Source organism: Macrotis lagotis, chromosome X (genome assembly GCF_037893015.1).
Source record: "Macrotis lagotis isolate mMagLag1 chromosome X, bilby.v1.9.chrom.fasta, whole genome shotgun sequence".
NCBI lineage: Eukaryota > Metazoa > Chordata > Mammalia > Peramelemorphia > Peramelidae > Macrotis > Macrotis lagotis.
Window position 1 is genome coordinate 391,669,198 of NC_133666.1, and position 23,169 is coordinate 391,692,366.

Sequence of the window (23,169 nt, forward strand, 5' to 3'; positions counted from 1 at the left end):
CTTTGGCAAAGAAGTCTCCCTTTTTTATGCTTCACTTGAAACTGATAATTAGAGAATTGTCATATGAAGTGATCTCTACTGTAACCTCAGTTAAAGAACTGAAAACATTTATGAAAGGCACTTTGTTGCAAGTAAATATTTCAGATTTCATTTTACTCTATCAAATCAAATATTTTTTGATAAGTACAAGGAAACTGTGTATTGGTGTCAACTTTTAGTCAATCTTTTTTCAGTCAAAGTATAGTCTGTTTTAGAAAAACACTTTAAAATCCCTATTTGCTCCCCTCTCATATTTTCATAAATTTTGTCTTTATATTTGTGAAGTTCATTTTAATATTTCTTAGAGACTATAGCTAAACAGTATATGGGATCTTAAAAATGAACTTTTACTTTATCTTAATCAAAATAGACCTTCTCATCCATTCCCAAAGATATGAAGATAGTTCTCAGCATTTATCTTTTTGTAAGCTTTTGAATTCTAAATTTTCCTACTTTCCTCCCTTTCCTCCTCCCTCCCTAGGACAGCAATCAATCTATATAGGTTATACATATAAAATCATGTTTAACATATTCCATAATAGTCATGTGACAGAAGAATCAGAACTGAAGGGGAAAAAACATGTTTTCTCAGACATTTCTAAATTATGATACTTATTCTTCATCCATATTCCTCAGACTACTCTCTCCTGGAACTCTAGAATCTGATCTGTGGGATTTGGGAGAAATGATTATTTCTCTTTTGTACTAATAACTAATCATTCAAAGAACAAAAGCTTTTCCACTATTCTATTTCTTCATCCAGAAATCAAGCAGTGTAAGAAATTATCTCAAGATTTACCCAGGCAAAGATCTAATCAAACAGTAGAAGAAATTCTAAGCTTAGGTTAACAGGTGCACTCCTGCTTATTGTGTTTACTCAGAAAGGTTTTGTCAAATAGATGATCTGAAAATTGATGTCTCTTTAGCCAAGGTTTGAGTGATCCAAGTCACATACACCAAAGGAAAGACTTAAACCAAAGTCCCTCTGTCTTCAAGGCCCACCCTCTAACAAGTCAGACTGTCTGCCTCACCAGATGATTTAATTTAATTAAGCAGAACCAGCAAAAATAATACAAATGATTATTATAGCAATGCAAATGGGAAAATATCAACAGAATGATCAAAATTGAATGCAGTGAAATTATAATTCTAAATTTTGTCATGGATTTATCAAATGCTAGGAAAAAGTTCTATTTTTCTAATTGTTGCTTTTCTGGTCTTTCTAATTAATCTGCCATATATTTATCCAGGACCAAAAAGCATTAATTATAATTTCTTTATACCATAGTTTGCATTCTAGAGGTGCAATATCTATCTATCTATCTATCTATCTATCTATCTATCTATCTAGGGAAAGTAATTAAGAATATTGGAACAATCTTTAGGGAAAGAATAAACGCAGATCAATGTGAATAATTTGTGTGAATAAAGTGTTGAAAAAGCACTGTGAAAAGAATGAGGGAAATGAAAATTAAATCATCATAATCTCAAATGTGAATGAGTGCCTCCCTAATAAAACAAAAGAAAAATGACAGAAAACAAAAGTTGATCACTTGTTTCAGAAAGAAATAAAAAATTCATACAGATGAAATGAAGGAAAAAAGGTGTTATAATTTTGTCATTAGATAAGACAAAAATAAAAAAGTCATCAGGTACCAGGCAACAAAACAATAACATTCTTCAAAATATGTGTGTGTGTGTGTGTGTGTGTATATTCTTTTCACATTGCTTTTTAACACTTTATTCACACAAATTATTCTCATTGATCTGCTTTTATTCTTTCCCTAAAGATCATCCCAATATTCTTTTTTTTTTAGGTTTTGTTTTGTTTTTTTTGCAAGGCAAACGGGGTTAAGTGGCTTGCCCAAGGCCACACAGCTAGGTAATTATTAAGCGTCTGAGACCAGATTTGAACCCAGGTACTCCTGACTCCAGGGCCGGTGCTTTATCCACTATGCCACCTAGCTGCCCCCATCCCAATATTCTTAATTACTTGCCCTATCCCAAGTTTCTTGAATTTCCTTTTTTGGTTATTTTCTCTTTATTTTAATATGTATTCCTGCCCCCTTCTGAGACTTTCCTCTACTTGACTAGACAAAAGTTCAATTCAAAATCCTGTTTTCCATCTTGAACCATATAATTCAAGTTACATTCATGTGTAGAGTATTTTTCTGGGAATTCCTGATTCATTTGATTCTCTCACATATTTATATCTATCTAAGCTATTCTGAGTTCTGTTCTCCAATGCATTTTCCTTCATTATTCTCCTAATACTGTTTATGAAAGACAGGGTTTACAGAACATCAAATCTAAGTACCCTCTTGTGTTCCAGTCCTCATTTTATACTCTATTTTTCTGGCTTTTCTTTGCATTTTTTTTAGAGGATATCCTTCTGCTGTGTCTCACTCTGATAAATCTCAACTCATAAAAGAAACAATTTGATACAGTTGTTTACTTTACATTCTAATTCATGAAATCTCCTCCAATGCCTTTTCTTATTATCACCTTACCCCTCCTCATGGTAGACTTTAACCTTCTTCTTGATTTCTTCACTCCCTTATGGCCTAGATTCTAGTCAAACCTGAGAATACAAAAGAGAGGAATATTTTCAAAAATTTAGCATATACAATCCAATAGTAGCCCAAATAAAGATTTCAAGTTATTTGAACTCAGAAAAAAAATTACTGATTATTATGGATTCATGAGAATTCTATCAAATATTTAAAGAATAATTAATTTAAATAGTGCACAAATTCTGAAAAATTGGTCCCTATCAGATCTCTCCTATGGAATAAATATAGCCAAAATTCTTAAAGCATAGAAGGATAAAACAGAATAAGAATTATAAGCAATATCATTAATTAATATCAATTTTAAAATGTTAAGTAAAATTCTTTTAGATATGAAAAATTTATCCAAGAAAAAAATCATCACAACCAAAGTTGGATTTATATATGGTTCAATATGAGGAAGACAATCAAAATAATTAATCATATTTTAAACAAAACCATCCAATTATCTCAAAATTTTGAAAAAAGTTTTTGACAAAGTATAAGATACATGCATGCTAAAATATCTACAAAACATAGTAATAGGTAGACCTTTTTTGATATCCTAAAAGTATCTGTCTAAAACCAAAAGCAAGAATCATATGCATGTGAACACACTAAAGCTTTTTCTTATAAAGAATCAAAGCAAAAATGTCATCTCTCACTACTATTATTTGATATAATTCTAGAAATGCTAGCAATAGGAGGTGGGAGGTTAATGCAAAAAAAGATAAGGAGGAAATAAAACAATATTTTATGGGAAATTGTGATTGGTTTTGAAAATCCTGAGGAATAACTAAAAATACCAAATTAAACAACAAATAGTTTCAGCAAAACTGCAGGTGATAACATCAAATTCAATATAATTTCTATATTATTCTATGCTATTATAACAAAATCCAAGAAGCAATAATAGAAATAAAAACTCATTCGCAAAACTCCAGCTAGCAAAAGTATCTGGGGATCAATCTACCAAAGCATATAAATATTTATATAGATTAAATTACTGTGTTATTTAAAGAAATAAAGAACATTTGGTGAATATTCAATTCAAAGAAGACTATTGAGTGTCATGGCTAAGTATATTTTAAAGTAACAGTCATTAAATCCATCTTGTATTGGTTTAAAAAATAGAAAGGTAGAGCTATAGAACTTACCAGACAAGACAGAATTAGAAATAATGGAAGTCAATAAACCAGTGTTCAATAAACCAGAAAATATAAACTACACAGAAAAAAAACTATACTTAATTGAAAAAAAAATTTCTGGGAATACTAGGAAAAAAAATTTGTCAGAAATAAGACTTGGACCAACACTCTATCCTACATTCCACACTATATTCTAAATGAATATATGACAAGTGCTAAAAATAAGTTTACGCAAAATTAGAAGAAAAATAGACTATGTACCTTTCTGAGCACAAGAAAGACATGGGAATAATTGTTGGCAATTGGAAAGCAGACACTAGACAGGGAAGTATTTAATATTAATCAAGAGGGTAGGAGGGGTAATGTAATAGAGAAGATAGAATGGAATGGAACCATGCATTCATTTTGACTTTGCATTGTCAAGGAAAAGAGATAACTCATTATAGGAGATGGGGTAGAAAACAGTTTCAGAAAACTTTTGAAAGCTGTTAGTTGAGAAGGGAAGGAGAAGAAGAAGCTCTCAATGAATAATCTCACTTTTCTAAGGATTAACTGAGCAGACATTTAGACATGGAGAACTGATTAGGATCACTGGAATGCGGAGGATATTATTATGTGATGAGGTGGTAGAAGTTTGTTAAATTGCTCAATGTGTTCAGGAATATTTTTAGCTTCCTGCCGGGTTTCACCTTAGATTTTTATTCTTTTTTGAGTTTTAGATCACTGAGGTAAAAGAACAATGGAGAAATTTGATAGAAGAGAGTTTTTTTAATTTTATATTCAGGAAGGTCAGGCCAGGAGATAGATAGAAGAGAAGGTAAGTATAGCATCTTCCCTCTCTCCTGCAAATGAAGAGGCCAGTCCAGATGACCACCATATAATGGAATGCTACAATTATGGAAAGACTTCTGGTGAAAACCTGTATCTCTTTTCTGAGGATAATATTGTCACTTATCACTAGTAGGCTGATCTGCAGGTGATAAATTTTTTAGCCATAGCAAAATATATGAAATGACCATAGAAAATATATGAAATGACCTTCCATTCCATATGACTCTCTTTAGTTTTTGTAATGAATATAATCCTTTATAATTATAAGTTAAGGGGCAACTATGTGGCCTAATGAATCTCCTGCCTCATACACTTGACATTTACTCATTGTGTGACCTTGGTTGAGTCACTTAAACTTGATTGCCTTGTCCAAAAAAAATCACGTTAATTACAACTTTATAATGTAAATTATAAATTAAATGCCTTGAAATAATAAACTTTTAAGGAAACCGATTTTTTTTTATAAAATTGAAGACATTGTTTTTCAAGTCTGAATTTAAGGCAAATAAACATGAGATGGGGCATGCAGTGGATGTAGAACTGTCCTTGGGATTTGTAAGACCCGCCTCTGATGTATACTTGTCACTTCACTTCTCAGAGCACAGAAAACTTTAAAATTATAATATAACTCTAGAATTGTTACATACCTGCATTGCCAGAGGTGAGTCAGTCAGTCAACAAGAATTTATTAACTCTATTATTTTATTAACACATTTATTATGTGTCCTGCTCTGTGTTAAGCTCTGGGAATATTAATACAAGTAAAAAGATAGTCTTTGCCTTCAAGGAGTTTACATTCTAATTGTAGAAGACAACACAAGAAATGAAACTAAAAAAAAAAGAATAGGAGGGCCATAATAAAGGAAATCCAGAAGGCAGCTTGCAGAGGAATGAGGCAAAGTTGACCCAGGCTCCATCATTAAATAAAAGTTCTATGCAGAGCCATTCAATCAGGAGGAGGCCCCAGTTTGGGCAATTCTTCCAATTAGTGAATTCCAGTACTGGAGGGAGGCTTTAGGATTCACTTTATCCTGAAGGTGCCCTCCTTAAAGAGGAAATATCCTTAGCAAAAGAATTCCTCACAGAAATGAAATCATGACTCTTTTTTAAAAATGGGAACATTTATAGACCAGACAAGATTATCTGGAACATTCTTTAGAAGTGAAAAATAGAAGTGTTGACTAAACTACTTGAGAATCTCCAATCATTGACTTCTCTTTGTTTCTTCTTACTCTCTTTTCTTAAATCTCGTCAGTCTGGTTTAAGACCTCATTTTTCAAATGAAACTTCTCTCTTTCAATTTGCCAACACCCTCAATTGTCTTTTCTTAATCCTCATCCTTTTTTTTTTACCCTCCCTCAAGCCTTTGACACTGTTATAAAAGCTCTTTTCCTGGTTACTCTTTATTCTCTAGATTTTCTGACACAATTGTGTGCTGGTGCCCACTTTACCTTTCTAACCACTCCTCATTCTCTTTTACTGAATCTTCTTCTGTGTTACTCCTGCTAATTATGGGCATACACCACTGTCCTGAGCCTCTTTGTATGTCTACCTATACATTATTTCATATGACAAATTCATAAACTGCTATGAATTAGTTAACAGTTTTATAAAGGTGATTATCCAATCTATTTATCCAACCTTTTTCCTGACCTCCAATATTTTACAAGATATCTAATTTCCTATTGGATATCCTTCATTGAATGTTTCTTAGTCATCTTAAACTCAACATGTACAAACTCATGAACTCATTATCTTTTCTCTAAAACCCTCTCATCTTTCAAATTTCTTTATTACTAACAAGCACGCCAATATTCTCCCATTCACCCCCATGCATTAAACCTTATTCTCATTCTCTTCACACTCTCTCTCTCATTTTTTATATCTAATCAATTGTTGTCTTTTTTGCTACTATTGTTGCAACATCGCTTAAATATGTTTATTTTTTCCAATATTGCCACCGCTCTGGTTCATGTCTATCACTTTACATTTGTACTAATAAAATAACATTCTATTTGGTCTCTCCTCTCTCTCCATAAATCTCTCCCCATTCTGGCCCATCTTCTAATCAGTCATCAAGGTGATCTTCCTAAAATTCAGATCTAATACTATGTCCTTGTTCAATAAAATTCAGTGGCTCTGTATTTCTTCTAGAACCAAGTATAAAATTGACTTTTACAGTCCTCTTTGATCTGGTTCTTTCCTACTACTTTTTCTTATACCTTTCTCTCCCGCCATCCCCTGCACATAATCCAAAAATTCAGTAACACTGACTTCTTGTTTTTCTTAACATTAGATACACCATCTCTTATGCCCATGAAATTTCACAGGTTATTCACTAGGCAAAGAATTCTTTTCCTCCTCACCTCTGTCTCCTGATTTCTGTGACTTCTTTTTTGCTAAGGAAGGATCCTGGGCTCAAGTCTTAAATAAAATTCTACCTTCTCTAAAAAACCTTTCCCAATTACCTTTAATGATAGTCCTGTCCCTCTAAGATTTCCTCCAATTCACCCTTTATCTACACTGTATGTCCATGGCAGGTGTATATTGTCTCCTGATTTAGATTTTAAGTTCCTTGAGAGCTAGGAATAGTTTCAGCCTTTCTTTTTTTTTAATGCCTGTGATCAGCACAGTACCTGGCAGCCAGAAAACAATAAATGCCTGTTGACTGACTAAAAATGAAGTAAAACAGGTGAAGTTATTGGCATCTGAAAATAAACCAGTGGTGACATTGCCCAGTACAGCAAATTTCCTGCTTTATATCTCAGATTCTTATGATAATCATCACAAATAATTGCCCAATGCTACACTAAAGAGGTGAATGATATAGGAAAATATTAATTAATTAATTAAAAGGAAAATACATTACTGTATAAGTACTTCTGCCCACATAGTATATGTGTGTGAATATGATATATATATAATTTTATTACTTTATTTTATTGCTACTTCATAGATTATGGTTACATTTAAACTGAATTATGATGTGTATAAGTAGAATGGTTATTAAATTGAGTGCATAATATAATTCAAGTCCTGAATGCACTCTGAAAAAGTACAGAAAATTCTATGAATATTCAATTTAACAAAATTTTTATTTAACACCTTATTGTGTCCTTCATGTTTTTGAAAGTCTAGAATATACAAAGTTTTGATAAAATAGACTCCTATTCTCAAGGAACTTATAGTCTAAATGGTATATTATGCTTTTAGCTTCATGAAGACAGGGACTAGATCACTTTTTATCTTTTAATCCTATTCTCTACCCTTAAGATGAGGGAAAGTATCTATCAAGTGCAATCTTTTTTATACTAAGGAATTATTTGTAGTATTGGAATATTGAAATAGTATTTATTTCAACAAAAAGTCTAGATTAAAACACAGTAACTTTTTCTTTTAATACATTTATTGGTAACTCAGAATTGTGTTTTTTTTTAGTTGTTTCAGTTATATTCAACTTTTTATGTTTCAATTTGAGGTTTTCTTGAAAAAAATACTAGAATAGTTTGGTTATTTGCTTCTCCCACAAATTTTCCAAATAAGCAAACTGAAGCAAACAGGATGAAGTTATTTGTCCAGCATCACACAACTAGTAAGTATCTGAGGCTGGATTTGTATTCAGGAAGATATCTTAACTTTCAGACTCAGAATTCTATCCATTGTTCCATTTAATTACCAATAGACCACTAGAGCAAAAAAGAAATTTTAAAGTTTCTCCATAACTTAAAAGGAGGCTATCAGGAAAGACAATACTTCCTTAATCCACAAAGCATCTCAATGCCTTTGACACAGAAGGAAAATTAGGACAGTGGAGGCTCTTAGACTACGGATATGGTCTAGAACATCAATTCTTTGGTTCTGAACCCTTTGATAACTAGAATACCATTCTAGTCAACATTAGTCTGCCTTTGCATCCATACAGTTTATTTCCTAATTGCTTAACTAGTAAGCATGTGCATGCAGTAACAAGTAGCAAAATGCTCACGCTTTGTGACATTCAGGACAGAAAATAACTACAGCAACAAAAGTAAAAGAATGAAATGAAAAAAAATCCTATACTTATGATTTATAATTATTTCCCGATGAACAATGAAACAAAAGGAAAATGACAAATATTCTTCTGAAACAAAAATGACTCATGAATTTTAAATGCTGAAGGAATAAGCAAGAAAAACTAGAAAACATTCAGTATAATGAGTCAAAATTTTATTATGCATGAATGTTAGACAAAGTCCCCGGTGCCTTCAAAATTATTGGATGCTCCACAACAGAAGTACATTTTTTCAATGACAAAGAAATTTTTATAAGAAATGTTCTGCAGAAGCCTGCTTTATTTGCCTAAAAAGTGCATATAAAATTTACATGAATTTAAAACTTTCTCAAATCAACTTGTATAGTTGTTTAGTTTGTGTGTGTGTGTGTGAGTGTGATGTTTGAGGCCTTAGAAGAATCTGGATATAAATGCTAGCTAAGAAGTAGAGCAATAAAACAACAATTCTCCAAAATGGGGTAAAATAAAATGGAGATGTTTTATTGTAATTTCAACTGATGTTAGGAAGAGAGCAATTTGCTAACTGCACTGTCAACCAAGTGAACTTTGTATACAACTTCCTATCTATCCACGTAAAAATATACACATGTATGTATATTTATATTTATCATATATATACATCTTATATATATATATATATATATCCTAAATAGTTATATAAGTGCAGTTATATATTTATATATCTATCTATCTAATTATATACATATCTATAGTTATATATGCATGTATGTTATAAATATATAACTATATCTACAGATATAAACATACTACACACATACATATATAATTATATAAATATATAAATTATATGACTTTATGCCTATTTAATTATATACCTAACAATATATTGATTTTGTAGGAAATTAGAGAATATAGTTGGGGGGGTCATAGAAAGATAGTAAGAAAGAGACAGAAAGATAAAAATACAGAAAAAAAGTAAAGGAAGATCAGTTCAGATCTTCAAATAACCTTTGAAAGGTATTAATAATTGGTCTTTGGCCTTGCAGGAGCAGAGATAGCCATTTTATTTTTGCGTTTTGACTTACATGGCAGACAAATCTTTATACCCAGAAATGGAGGCTATTTAAAAATTGAATCACTTGAGATGGAGCCAAGAGGGCAGGATCTCACTGGAGTTCTCCCACACACACTTCCAAATATCTTTAAAAAATGATTCTAAACAAATTCTACAGCAAAAAAAAAAAAAAAAAAGAATCACTTCCACCAGAGAAGGGAAAATACAGGGCTCCTCTCACTTCACCTTCATATTAAACAAGTAATAGAGTTTGATAATAGGGTGAGGAGGGAAGTATCCTATCTTTAGTCTTTCTTTAGACTTGCTTATATATTATTCACCTTCTCTCAAGCTCTCACAATTCACAATCAGTCAGACAGGTGCATTTTCTGCTCCTCACAATCAACATACTGGCTCTTGTTTGTCGTCTCTGCCCAGGCTGTTTCACCCATAACTAGAAAGAATCCCTTCCTCAGATTTAACTTTCAGAATCTTTAGTATGCTTCAGATCTTAGCACAAATACCAACTCCTATATGAGACCTTTCCTGAACTCCTAAGATGCTTATGATTCCTCCCTAAAAATTACTTTTTGTATTTTATATAAATTTATGTGTGTGTATATGTTTTCTCCCTCAATAGAAATTAAATTACTAAAAAGGCAGGCATATTCATTTTTTTCCTTGGATTCCCATTACTTAATATAGTATTTGACACAGTTTTTATCTTTGCTGTTTCAGGTATGTTGAACTATGTGGTCCATGGGATTTTCTTGGAAAAGATATTGTAATGGTTTACCATTTCCTTCTACTGTGTGTTTCTATTTTACAGGTGAGAAACTAAGGCAAATAAGGGTTAATTGACTTGCCCAGAGTCACACAATTAGTAAATATCCAGGTCTGGATTTGAACTCAGATCTTCACGATTCCAGGCCCTAGTCTCTATCCACTACCACTTAGTGACATAGTAGGTACTACCAGCACATAGTTCAAAACATTGCAGGTACTAGCAGCTCATAGTTCAAAACACTGTATTCTAAATTCACGAAACAAATATAATTAGGAAGAAGTCACTAAGTCTTTCAGCTAAAGTCTGACCATATGCAGGATGAACCTTCCTAAGATAGGTACCAAGATATGGTTAAACATCATTAGAATAAGAGTTATTTGCACTCATGAGAAGTTCATTAACTTGGTATTTTCTATGTTCTGGAAAAACCTTTAAGGAATTTCTTTCACCTACTAAATTTTCTTCTCTCCTTTACTGCACATTTTCTCCTTTACTGAAAGATGATTGCATCCAGTAGACAGAGCACCTCTGATGTGTATCATTAATGTAAAAGTCAGCAGGATAATTTCTTCTTTTAGGTTGAATAAGATTTTTGTTTGTTTTGCTTTACTGAATATATCTTCCATAATGATTTGAGGATGGTATACTGAATCGATTATTCATGAACTCAATACTAGTGTGGAGTTTTTGAGTGATTACCATAAGAAGCATAAGTGGAATGGCAGTGGGAAGGGCCAAAGACTTCATGGAATTCAGTTTTCCCTGGTCCTACTACTCTTTACAACCTCCTTCTTCATAGAGCTCTACTCACATTTATCTTTTTTTTCTACACCCTCTTTTCCAATCCCCATGATCCAGCTAAGTAAATTCTTACTTATTACTAATTCACATTCTCCTATGTATACACGTATTATTATTTCATTAAAAATCATTTATTGGGGTGGCTAGGTGGTACAGTGGATAAAGCACTGGCTCTGGAGTCAGGAGTACCTGGGTTCAAATCCAGTCTCAGACACTTAATAATTACCTATCTGTGTGGCCTTGGGCAAGCCACTTAACACCATTTGTATTGCAAAAAAAAAAAACTAAAAAAAATCATTTATCCATATTGGCTCTGAGGAAGCAATATAAGTAATCTCACATAGACATCTACAAATAATATTTAAACTTACCTAGACATTCTGAGATAACATAAATAAAAGCTCAATATTCTAAGCCCATCTAGATTAATAGACCCTGATTGAGCTTTTACAATTTTCCTCAGTACCCAGGAATACCCTATGCCTCAATGTCATGGTCAAACTGAGTTTTGGTCATTTACATATGGTTTTTGCATAATATATATATATATATATATATATATACATATATACATATAAATATATGTGAGATAGATATAGGTAAATAAATAAATAATAGGTGTATGTATACATATATATATATACAATACATGTGTAAATATGTATATTTATATTAAATAGTCTTATATTGATTTTAACAACTTTTAAATATTCTTCCATATGCTTGTTCAACTTCAAGGATGATACATCTGTATTTGGAGTAAATCACAACTAAGAGGCAATCTTGCTTACTTTTGCAATACCAAACACTGCCACCTTGAAAAGAGCCAGAGGGAATGTGTCCAAATAGTTACTCTTATGTATAAGTTTAACTATGTACAACAAATAGCATTATTCTAAAGGAAAGAACATTTACCAACTGGGTGTTCTTTTAATGTACTTTTGCCCTTATATGAGTATAATTATATCAAAATATTCAAGGGGTGAGTTACTAAATAGGGGGCTAAACAAAGATGACTTTTAATAAGCCTGCCTCCACTTCTAACAAACTTTGTGTTAATATTTCTTCAATATTTACAGTAGATTACAATGCAAGTACAATTATTCTTTAGATTCAACACATTAGACCCCACTATGTGCATGTCCTCAGGAAATCACATCATCTAGAAACTCATCATTCTGCAAGATTGCATTAACTTTCATACTCAAGTATAATCAGTATCCTCAGTACTATCTGCACCTCTGATCAGAGTACCGAAGTGTAGAACAAAGAACTCCTCAGAAAACTACTTATTGAGGATGTCCCCCAAACCAGTCAACTTTTTATTTCCCAACAACTGCACTCCTTCAACTGGTCTCCATTATGCCTCCATACAGTCTGCCTTCCCTCTCCCCTTTTGCAACTTCCGTTTATGTGTTATTTTTCTCCCACCAAATTGTAAACTCCTTAAAGGTAGAGAATATCTTTATTTTTCTTCTTTGTATCTCCAGCACTTAGCACATAGCAATCATTTAATATATGTTTCTTGACTGACTGGCAAATCTCTCTAATTAGATATTAATTAATGTCTAACTCTCAACCCATTCCCCAACCTTCACCATCCTCCACTCCTACCAGCTTCCGGAGACATTAACTAAAATTCTAGGCCCATTGCTAAATTATGCAGCTAGATTTTTATGAGAGTATTAACTAAATACAGGCTTAAAATGTGCCATATTAGTATAAGTATAGTCATTTGAACACAAAAATTTGATAAATCTATGATGAATTGAATTGAACTGATAAAATGCATAAATTAAGTAGTTTTGAGTAGAAGTGGCATTGATTTTTAAAAGCAAAGGAGGAATAAAAGGATTGTGACTGACTAAGGAGATAATAGATGTCAGATTGCAATCAGTAAAAAATGCTCCTGGATACTTTGGGTGCTTTTGGTACATCTTATAGAGGATGTACTTTTATTGGAAGATTCCTCTTGTCAATATATATCTTAAATTTTAGCTATCTTCAATATTATTCCAATATCAATTTTAATTAGATTCTAATCAAATTCACAACCATGTTTTAGGGTCTTTCTACATTAGATCTTGTGCTGGAAATTCAAGATACAAAGGGAAAAATTAATAGTCCCTAATGTGAGAACATCTAATATTTTGAGTGAATAAATAAATGGTCTCACATAAGGATATAGTCCTTAGGTTTAGATTGAACTGGAAATTCAAAGAGTTTAATGTGGGAAGGGAGAAAATTCTAGGAATACAAAGTAGAGAGTAGAGGATGACTGAAAAAATGCTGAGAAGTAGAATTAACATAACTTGGGAAGTAGTCAACTATTTGGAGGGTGGACAGCATGGAGAACAATAAAGATTAATGAATTTGAAATTATCAATCTTGGTGACTGGAAAGATATGGTAACCTTGTAGGAACTGAGAAGTTAAGAGGTTTAGTGGATTTGGAAAAAAAGATAAATATGCATGTTCAGGACATGTTGAATTTTAAATACTTCTGATTTATCCTTGTGGGGGATGTCTAGTAGACAATTGGTACATGAGTTTGAAGCTCAGCAAAGAGGATTTATAGATTTGAAAATCTTCTACAGAGATGATAGTTGAGTCCTTGGGAGACAATGAGATCACTGAATGAAAGCATATAGAGAGTGAAGATGATCAGGGCAGAACCTTGGGGCATACTCCTAGGTAGCAACTGTGATATGAATGAATATCCAATCAGCACAATAGAATGAGAAGACAGTCACATAAGGGAACAACTAGGAGAGAATAAAACCATGAAAACTTAGGAGGAAGGGGTAACCAACAAGTGCTCCAGTCTAGAGTTTGTTTGCAAATCTCTGTAGAAAAACACCACTTATAAGAGCTATTGTTTCCTCTTAGTTATGGGAATTAAATAGATGTCTGCTATCACCTTCTCACAGGTATACTTTTCCAGTAATTCCCTGTCTCTAACCCCTTTCCTAAGACATCATTGTTAATATCATAATCATCATACATGCACATATATGAATATAAATATATATTTATATTTATCCTGGTCAAGAACCTTTGTGGCTTGGTATTTCAATAATGACAGTTGTTTGCAAGTCATGCACACACAAAGGATTCTTTTCAAGCTCATTTTTCATTACAAGGGCGCTCCCAAGATTGTTGATCATTCATCCAGCCCAGCACAGGATCGTAGAGCAGCAATAACAGTGGCAAGTAACCATGGAAACAGCACTTCTTATGTGTTAACACAGAGTGGAAGAGGAGATATTACTGCACAATTTAATTTAAATTATTTTCTCTGGACTGTGTTTAGGATTCAAGTACTTTGCCTGCAAGAAAGGAGGTCATGTCACCAGTCAATATGCTCTCTGTCACACAATGATACCCAGATATCTGAAAGGGCTGTAATGTTACACAATACAAAGGTTTTAAAGATTTTTCTGGATAAGAAACTGGACAGTTTGACCTGGCAATAATGCTATTTGACCTGGGGTAAGGGAACAACCTCTTCCTTTTGCTATTGAGCTAGAGAAAGTAATCCTAAACAAACTGTTGCCATCCCAAGCTGAAAGGATTCTTGGGGCTTTGTTATTAGATAAAGCTTCTCTTACTCCTTTCCTTCTTTTAGAAGAAAACAAGTGATTAAACAAACCATAATAAGTGACTCTGGGCACTGAGTTTAGAAAGAGAAATACTCCTTTACTGTTTTTGTCTACCTTTGACCAAATCTGTTTCTGCAAAGAACTGACAAATTACAAACCTGAAAAAGAAATGTGACTTGACCTGCAAAGAGGTTTTCTTAAAGCAGTCTTCTCAATTATGCTATCAAAGGAAGTCTGTTCGGTCCTTGCCGAGGAAGGGAATAGTTAACAGCTGCAAAGGGAGGGCTAACTCGTTATTTATTATATATATTACATATCTAGATTCACTATGATATATTTCATAATTGCAATTTAAAGCAGAGTCTATAGGAAGGTCCTTAACTGTAGATATCAGATGCTATCTGTCCAATGCCCGCATTTAACAGATGAGGAAATTGAGGCATAGAATATTAAATAATTCACCCAAGATAATAAAATAAAGGAGGTAGGATTTAAAATAAAAGAGGTAGGATTTAAAAACAGACTAATGTTCTTATCTTTGTACCACAGGTTTTTTTTAATGTGACTCATACAAATTTGATGCAAGAAATTCCTAAGAATTGTAATGAGCATTGATGACATAAACAAAATAAACAATCCTTACCTTTAAATAGTTCACATTCTATCGTAGTAAATACAATTTTGCTGGGAAAAATCCTCTCATTTGTTCTCAAGATCCCAAGGTAGGGAGGGTATAAAGATATGAATATATGGAATCAGAGAATACATGCTCCTGTCTCAACTTTGACAATAATGATCTGTATGAACTTGGGAATGTTGTTTAAGTGATCTGAGTTACCAGTTGTTCATATGCATGTGTGTATGTGTGAATTCTTACTTGCTGAGCTCATAAGTTCCCATGAGTATAATTATCCTCTTCAGGTAGAAATCTATTTGGGTATGCATATTTATAAATGTGGGCATATATATATATATAAAAATATATATATATATATATATATTCATATATACATGGGTGTCTATTTATGCATATATATGTAGCCCGAATTCTCTCTTTCCATCAGGAATTGCCTACTGGGTGTTTCCAATTGAATATTGTCTAGAACTTAACATGACCAAAAACAGAATTCATCTTTGCCAATCTCCTAATATGTGCCTTTTACAAACATTTGTGTTTCTAACAAGGTCACCACCATAATTTTTTTGGTTCTTCATTGTCCTTCATCCCACAAATCCAACTGATTGTCATATTTTGTCAATTCTACCTACACAATATCTCTCACATTCATTTCTAACTTTACAGTTACACCACCACTTTATTTCAGTACCTTATCACCTCTCACACAACTACCAAAAGATTCATTAAAATGCAAGCCTGATCATGACAATCTACTAGCTGATGAACTCCACAAGTTCCTTTTTGGACCAAGGATCATTCTATAAAGAACATATATTTTCCTTGTTCTTCTCACTTCACTTTATATCAGTTCATACAAGTCTTTCCAGGACTTTCAGAAATCATCATTTCTTACTGTAAAATTTATATACCATAACCTAACTCTTCATGGAAGCTAGGTGGTCCAGTAGTGGATAGTGCACTGGACTTGGAGTCAGGAAGACCTGAGTTCAAATCCATCCTAATCACTAAACCTTTGCTTCTCTCAGCTGTAAAATGGGGTTACAAACACCTACCTCACAGAGTTGTTGTAAGGATCAAATGAGACGATAATTGTGAAGTGTTTAGCATTCTGTGTACCTGTCAGGCACATAGTAAGAACTTAAATTATTGCTTCCTTAACTCCCTCAGATATTTGAAATGTTACATCCTTGTCCCAACCTACTTTCCAGCTTTATTAGATATTGTTCCCTTTCAAGTTTTCAATGACTAAGCAGAACTATTACTTGTTGTTATTCTTCTTACATGATATTTCATGTTTCATATGTATTATTTTACACTGAGTCTCACCATACTTTGAGTTTATGCCTCTCCTCTACTAAAGCACAGCTTAAAAACTAACAACCTCAAACAGCCTTTTATAATACTCCCCATTTACCAATGCATTTCATAATCATCATGTACTTATTTTATGAACTTTACAAGTAAGTTGACATTTGATCAAGTCCAGGGAAGTTTCTCTGAAGGACAGGCCCATGTTATGGCAGTTAATTGTTCATGTATAAGAGGATGTAACTCATAGTAGGTTGAGAGACTTCTGGACCTAAGATACTGCTTAGGGTAGAGGTGGAGATAAGTTTGTTGGAAGGCACTTGAGGCAAAGAATTCAAGAGAGATTAGTAGAGTGAGGTTTTTTGTTTTGCTTTCTGTTTCTACAACCATTTTTTTCTTAAGGTTTTGAGTTTTACATTTTTCTCCCTTCCTCCTTTTCGTCCTCCTCCACCTGACTAAAAGCAACTCAATATAGGCTATACATGTATAATCATGCTAAACATAGATCCATGTTAGTTATGTTGTGAGAGAAGAATCAAATTAAAAAGGAGGAAAAGGAACATGGAGGGAAAAAAGCATAATACATAAGACAACTTTTAAAAACTGAATATGGTAAGTATTGATTTGCATTTAAACTCCACAGATACTTTTCTGGATACGGATGGTGTTTTCCATCATACATATTTTAGAATTGTCTTTGATTATTGTACTGCTAAAATGAACAAGTCTATCATAGTCAATCATCACCCAATGTTGCTGTTTGTGTGTGTTTTTTCTGCTCCTGCTACTCAGCATCTTTGCAAGTCTTTCCAAGCTACTTTGAAGTACCATCCCTCATTATTTATTATAGATCAATAGTGTTCCATCATATTCATAAACCATAATTTGTTCAAGCATTCCCCATTTGATGGTGATCACTTCAAATTCCAATTCTTTGCCACTACAGAAAGAACTGCTATACATAGTTGTACAAGTGGTTTTTTAAATCCTTTTTCATGATCTCTTTGGTATACAGACCAAGTAGTGGTGGATCAAAAGTTATACACAATGTAATTGCCATTTGAGCCTAATTCCAAATTGCTCTCCAGAAAAGTTGGATAGGTTCACAACTCCACCAACAATGCAACAGTGTCCCCGTTTTCCCACATCCCCTTCTGCATTGATCATTTTCCTTTTTAGTCACATTTGTCAATCTAATGTGTGTGAGGCGATACCCCAGAGTTGTTTTAATTTGCATTTCTCTAATCAATAATGATTTAAAGCATTTTTCTATGACTAAAGATAGCTTTAATTTCTTCATCTAAAAATTGCCTTTTTATATTACTTGACCATTTATCAATTGAGGAATGGCTTGTATTCTTATAAATTTGTCTCAGTTCTCTATTATTTTAGAAAGGAGTCCTTTGTCAGAAACAAGTAATTTTTCAAAAATTATTTCCCAACTCACTGCCTTCCTTTTAATCATTGTTGTGAGTAGACTTTTAAGGTGTAGATTAGAAATATTACTTGTGGACATAAAGATAAGAAATCTTCCATCATTTTCCCTTGATTCCCAGATCTGATGATGTTTTATACTACTTAAAGAAGTATATTCTCAGGGATCTCACTCTCCTTGCTTTGACTGAGAAACTCTGAAAAATCTATATGTGAGTATGAGCAAAGCAACAAAGTCCTGCCTCAGGGATAGAGAGAGTTCTGTGCAACTTCCCCTGACTCCCTACTGTTTCCAGAAGCAGCTATGGCATGGTTCCTGAAGTCTGCTACTGGTCCCTGTCACCAGGTCTGTTCCTGAGGTCCGTGCTAGATTGGTCTTCCCTCTCACTCTGGTGAAACAATTTTCCAGCTGACCTTACAAGCTGTCCTTAGAAATACCTGTACTGAGAGCTGGAAAGCACCACTGCTGTCACTGACCTAGGTGACCTACAGTCTATTCTGGGATGACTTGGAACTGGTTCCCTACAGCACAGCCCAGTTTGCAGCACAGATCCTGTCTAACTGCAATGTAATTGATCCTGTTCATGGATTGTCCCAGTTGTCTTGAGCTGAAAAATTGTTTCACTCAGTCTTTTTGTGGGTCCTGCCAATGTAGAATTTGGTTAGAATCATTATTTAAAGGTATTTGGAGTAGTTTGCAAGAACTCAGGGGAATCCTTGTCTTTATTCTGCCACCTTCCAGAATGCTTCTAAATCATTTCCTTCAGCACTTCACTTTGCACTTTGTTGCAAAATAACCAGTACCTTCGTGAGTGTGAATGTTTCTTGAAACCCTTGACTTTCCTGATATCAACAGCCACAACAATATTTCTAATAGCCATTAAGTTTTCTCCTTAAGACCTACAACTTTTGTATACTTCCAATCAGTATTAACCATTGTTAAAAATCATCAAATTAAAAACACAACAAAAAAGAGTAATGAAATACATGTGTGTAACATGAAATTCAACACTTGACTGATAAAAAAAACTAATTAAATTTGAGGAAACTAATACATTCTCAATTGACCAAGATTAGATGTTCTGAGTCAACTCAATGCATAGTCATTTATATAAAATTAAAACATATTCTAACTATTGATTTTCCCCCCAAAATTTTCACTGAACCATAGGTTTTAAAGGAGTAGAAAACAGAAAGAAGGGGAATAGAAAGATAATAGTTTTGAATAAGCAAAGAAAAACTTTACTAGTAAAAGTTTTTTTATATATTTACCAGTAAAAAGTTCATACAAAGTCTGATTTACAGATCAAGAATTGGAGAATATTAAATTATAGTGCAAGACTAGATAATCAATTAAATTGTATGGTCTAGTCAAAAGAGAAACCATTCAGAGGAACAGGAAAGCACTGTGAAGCAAAGACTCAGGAACAAGGACACCGTGGACTCAGGGACAGACATTGCCCTTATAGAGCTGTCTTTTGTTCTGTGCTTTAAAGATTAGAAAGCCTGATTTTTAATTTGAATTGTTGGTTATTGTGAACTTAATAACCTTCAAAAAACATAAACAAAAATAAATATTCATATGTTAAAATTTGAACATACAAAGAATAAAAAAGTTTGTACAAGAAATTAAATTTTGTTCAGTTTATTTAAATATAAAGTAGGACAATGCATTCTCAGGAGGGAAACAGCATTAGTAAAAATGTGGACATGGGAGCATGTCATATTCATATAACAGGAAACAACTTCAGTAGCTAAAGGATGCTGGTTAAAAATGGGCCTATAACATTTATGAACGGCACTATGACTTTGTTGCACCATGACTCTTCCTTTGTCAAAGAAACATTGAAACACACTTTTTGTACTGCCATTCAAATTCTGATCCTGAGGTAATATCTAAAATATAATGATATAATTGAATTTATGAATGTATGGATAGAAAATTCAAAATTTTTCTGAGTCTATGATATGAAAAATGCAAGTTAAAGTCGCAAAATGAATTTTATGGGGAAAGAATCCAATATAATACAATTTATTTTGTCAATTAGAGTTTGTTTTTTCTCAGATTGCTGCCTAACAGTTGAATACTTTTATGATGCCAAGATTTATTTTTAAAAACAATAGAATGCAAAAGAAAATGGAAACGTGTTATAATTCACATTGAACTTTTTTCCCTGAAGCTATTTTTAGGGCTCTTAAATTAGATAACCAACCACATTTTTTTAATGCCACTTTTAGTTTTAAGACCTCCTCCTCCCCTCCCATCTCACCCCCCACCTATGATGCAATACTGAAAATTTAAGTTTGTTGTTCATTTACATTAATTTACAAGGAATCCAAGGAACCTAAATTGGGCATCATTATTTTTCTGATAATAACATGATACCTGCAAATTTCTCATCTATTTCCACCATAGTTTTATTGCATTCACAATATTATATCCATTTATAGCTTTTGTATTAAGAAACTCATTTGAAGAAATACAATTTGTTTCCCTAGCTTATTTAAGCCTCCAAATGGTTTCTTCTCTTTAGGGACAATGTTAAAAATAAAAGAAATTCTTCATTGAAAGTTCACTACCATTCCTTTCTTCCCAAAACCTACCATGGCTTCTACTCTATCAAAATACAGTCATTACTATACTTAAAAATTCTAACTACCTAACTACCCAGTACATGTTGGTCTCAAAGTAGCTGGACACACAAAGAGTGGTGGTACTCCAGACCTCATTAAAACTTCAGAAAGTCAGAGAGATATGTTCCAAAAAGATTAGATTCATTCTGACTGATTTCTTTCCTCTTAGGAGATTCCAGGACTGTTTAGTAGATTGTATTCTAAAATAATATCATACTGTGACCACTATTTGGGGGTCAACTGAGTGAATTCTGATAATCATAAGGTTATGAGAATACTGAATCTGGAATCAGAATTCAAACTCTAGCTCTATCATCTCCTGTGTAACCATGGAGAAAATAACTTTCCCTCCCAGGGTATGAATATCTTCACTCATAAAATGAAGATATTGATCCATATAAACTCTTATGTCCCTTTTAGCTTTAAATATCCATTTAGGGATCCATTCAACCCTAGTAGAAACTTAGTATTCCTCTCTCAAAAAGAATAATTAAGTATCCATGTCTCTTACATAAACTGATGCAAAAAGAAGTGAGCAGAACCAGGAGAACATTTTACCCAATAACAGCAATATCATGTGATGGTCAACTATGAATGATTTATCTTATGTCAGCAATACATAATCCCAGACAATATAAAGGACACATGATGAAAAATGCTATTAACATCCAGAGAAAGAACTGCTGTTTGAATACAGATTAGAAAATACTATCTTCACTTTATTTATGTGCTTTTTCTTTTGACATTTCACAATGACTTATATGGAAATATTTTTCCATGACAGTACACATAAAACCTATTTAAAAGTCTTCTCCTTTTAGGGAGAGGAAAAAGGAAAGAAAATTTGGAGATTTTTGTATTAATGTTAAAGATAATCTTTACATGTAATTGGGAATAATAAAATGCTATTAAAAATAAGGAAAATGAAGGTTAAAAAAGTATCAGTGTTTCAAGATGTGTCATATCTTCTTTCTTTTCCAACCACCATGCCAGACTCCCTAGATTCTCTTTACTCAATAAATTCCAGAGGCACTAGATCTATTTCTCAAAGAGATTATAAGAAATGGAATAAGACCCGCAGGTACAAAACATATTTATAGCAACTATTTTTGTGATGAAAAAGAATTGAAAATTGAGGGGATACCCTCAATGATATTGAAGAGTGGCTGAAAAAGTTATGATATATAAATGTAATGAAATATTATTGGCCCAAAAGAAATCATAATCAGGCAGATTTAGAAAAACTTGGGAAGACTTGAACTGATGCTAAGGAAGTGAGCAGAACCAGGAGAGTATGTACACATTAGGAGCAACTTTGTGTAAGGATCAGTACTTTTATAGACTTTATAGACTTTATAGACTTAGCTCTTCCTAGCAATATTGTGATCAAAGGTAGTTCGAAAATACTTGTGATCTATGAAAATATTATCCATGTCCAGATAAAGAAACATGGAATCTGAATGCAGATCAAAACATACTATTTTCACTTTTATTTTTTCCTCATAATTTTTCTCCTTTTTTTCAAATTTTTCTTTTCCATTATTACTAACAGGGGCAGCTAAGTGGCAGAGTGGATAGAGCCCCAGCTCTGGAGTCAAGAGGACCTGAGTTCAAATCCAATATTACTAATAGGGGATATGCTTAATATGATTATATGTATAACCTGAAAAAATTGAAAATAAATTAAAAACTCCAGTCTGAGGACCAATTCATCATGTGGTGAACTACTGCACAACTCTATTAATTTGGGGAGAAAATTTAAAATATTCTATTTTTAGTATTCAAAATCATTCATAATCTATTTGCCTTCTACCTTTCTTGAAACTTACTGCCCAACATGAACTTTTTAACCTAAAGATTCCATTCTTCTGGTTGTTTTAGAAACAGACAAGACATTCCCTCTCTTAGCTTTAGTAATTTTTTTTACTCTGTTTCACATCTATAACATAAATCTTCTTCCACTCTGCCGACCTCCCTTGCCTCTTTTTTTTGTTTGTTTTTTAGGTTTTTGCAAGGCAAACAGGGTTAAGTTGCTTGCCCAAGGCCACACAACTAGGTAATTATTAAGTGTCTGAGACCGGATTTGAACCCAGGTAGTCTTGACTCCAGGGTCAGTGCTTTATCCACTATGCCACCTAGCTTCCCCCTCTTGCCTCTTTTATATGCCAATTAAAGTCATGACTTCTATGGGAAGTCTTTTTCAGTCATATTTAATTCTAGTGCTTTTCTTCTTTTAATTATTACCTATTTATCCTACATATAGTTTGAAAATATTTCCTTCCCTGTTGTCTCTTATAATCTAAAGGAATTTAGATTGTAAAATCTTCAAAA

At 32.9% G+C, this 23,169-nt stretch overlaps 1 long non-coding RNA gene across 1 annotated transcript in view; it reads right to left on the reverse strand.

The window, feature by feature from the left end:
* Positions 1 to 23,169, reverse strand: part of LOC141498031 (uncharacterized) — a 185,793-nt gene that overhangs the window by 105,214 nt on the left and 57,410 nt on the right. Inside the window, exon 4 of the long non-coding RNA XR_012471526.1 lies at positions 2,550 to 2,620. This is a non-coding gene — a long non-coding RNA (uncharacterized LOC141498031). The remainder of the gene's footprint in view (positions 1 to 2,549; positions 2,621 to 23,169) is intronic.